This window comes from Hylobates moloch, unplaced genomic scaffold (genome assembly GCF_009828535.3).
Source record: "Hylobates moloch isolate HMO894 unplaced genomic scaffold, HMol_V3 SCAFFOLD_17, whole genome shotgun sequence".
Classification (NCBI taxonomy): Eukaryota; Metazoa; Chordata; class Mammalia; order Primates; family Hylobatidae; genus Hylobates; species Hylobates moloch.
This window is the reverse complement of record NW_026652292.1, coordinates 53,399,816-53,401,852: the sequence shown is the minus strand read 5'-3', so window position 1 is coordinate 53,401,852 and position 2,037 is coordinate 53,399,816.

Sequence of the window (2,037 nt, the reverse complement as noted above, 5' to 3'; positions counted from 1 at the left end):
ATGTTGCTATGAACATTTGCGTACAAGTTTCTGTGTGGACATATGTTTTCAGTTAGCTTGGGTATGTACTTAAATGTGCTTGTACCCTAATTATCCAGTAGAGTCCAAGGCTTAGGATAGATACCAATCGATAGATTCTAAGTTAAAAGCAACCCTAACCTCTGAAAAAGCTGGCCTCCCCTATCTCAGGAAGTAACCTGGACACTTGGGAGAGGTGTAGCTCTCCTGTCTTTGATATACATTGTGTCTTTATATTCATCCTCCCAGCTAGTAAGGGATTACCCATTTTTCCACATCAGTGTCAGTACAGGAAGCAGCACACTACTCACGTGCTCAGAAAGCATCATACAGAGTCACAATAAAAGGTCATGTGCTTAAAATGATTTTAGAAACTTGATTTTGAGGGGAAAAAACCACAGCAGGACAAAAGCACGCGCCTATGATTGTTCTCTGGTGAGAATATCAAAGAAATAGAGAGTTAGCAAGATCCACAGGAGTCTGCCCTATATACTTGACAGCAATGATGAGGACACAGTAATAGAGATATACTTCCAACTCTCCCTTTCTTTTTGCTTTCAAAAAATATTTCAAAAGAATACATCCTCAGACAGATAAACAGATTCTTTGGAATGAATATATAGCATATAAAAGATAAAGAATACTAAAATGAATATACATGTACCTACTAACCTAGCCGAAGAAGCAGAATATTTCCAAACCTTTTTTTTTAAAAAATAGAGACAGGGGGCCAGGCGCGGTGGCTCACGCTTGTAATCCCAGCACTTTGGGAGGCCGAGGCGGGCGGATCACGAGGTCAGGAGATCGAGACCACGGTGAAACCCCCTCTCTACTAAAAATACAAAAAATTAGCCGGGCGTGGTGGCGGGCGCCTGTAGTCCCAGCTACTCGGAGAGGCTGAGGCAGGAGAATGGCGTGAACCTGGGAGGCGGAGCTTGCAGTGAGCCGAGATTGTGCCACTGCACTCCAGCCTGGGTGACAGAGTGAGACTCCGTCTCAAAAAAAAAAAAAAAAAAAATAGAGACAGGGTCTCACTATGTCGGCCAGGCTGGTCTCAAACTCCTAGCCTCAAGCACTCCTCCTGACTCAGCTTCCCAAAGTGCTGGGATTACAGGCATGAGTGTCCAGCCCACCAAAACTTTTGCAGTCTCTCTATCTTCTCCCAATGTATCCACCACACTGAATTTTATGATATTTTTGTTATAATTTTACAACATTTGCATGTATTTTTAAATGATATATTTAGTTTTGTACCTTTTGAACTTTATGTAGATAGCATCCTACTGCTTGTATTCTTCTGCCGCTTGCTTTTTCACTCAACATTGTTTGTGAGATTAACCCACATTGAAACATTTTTCTTTTGTTTATTCACCTTCACTATTCCATTTTATGTAACTACTACAAATTATTTGTCCTTCATGATATGAGACACATGGATTGTGTGCATTTTTTGCTTTTATAAACAGTGTTGTTATGAACAGTTGTATGGTGGTACACCTGACAGCAATAACTTAAACATACCCTGTATGGCAGATGCGCCTGACAGTGATAATTTAGCTGAAGAAGTGGGGGTTGCCACGTGGCGGTTGCTCGTGGGGAGGATGCTAAGATGCTTTATAAACTGCATGCTTTTACAAGTGGTTGCAGTTCTGTCTAGCACAATGCCACTGGACCATCGCTATATGTAAGTTCCCCCTAATAAAACCCTATGTCTAGGTGCTTCATTAGCACAGTAGGCAGTGTGCCAGTCTCATAAAACTTTATGTCTTGTTCACTGGCTCTGCATCTCTTCTTCAGCCTCTCAAAACTGGTGCCATCCCTACTGAAGTTAATAGAAGTCCAGCAGGACTGCATTCATATATATATGTGTGTGTATATATATATATATGTGTGTGTGTGTATATATATATATATATGTGTGTGTGTATATATATATATATCTGCACTCCAGCCTGGGTGACAGAGCAAGACTCCATCTCAAAATAAATAAATAAATAAATAAATGCATATTCCGTGTAT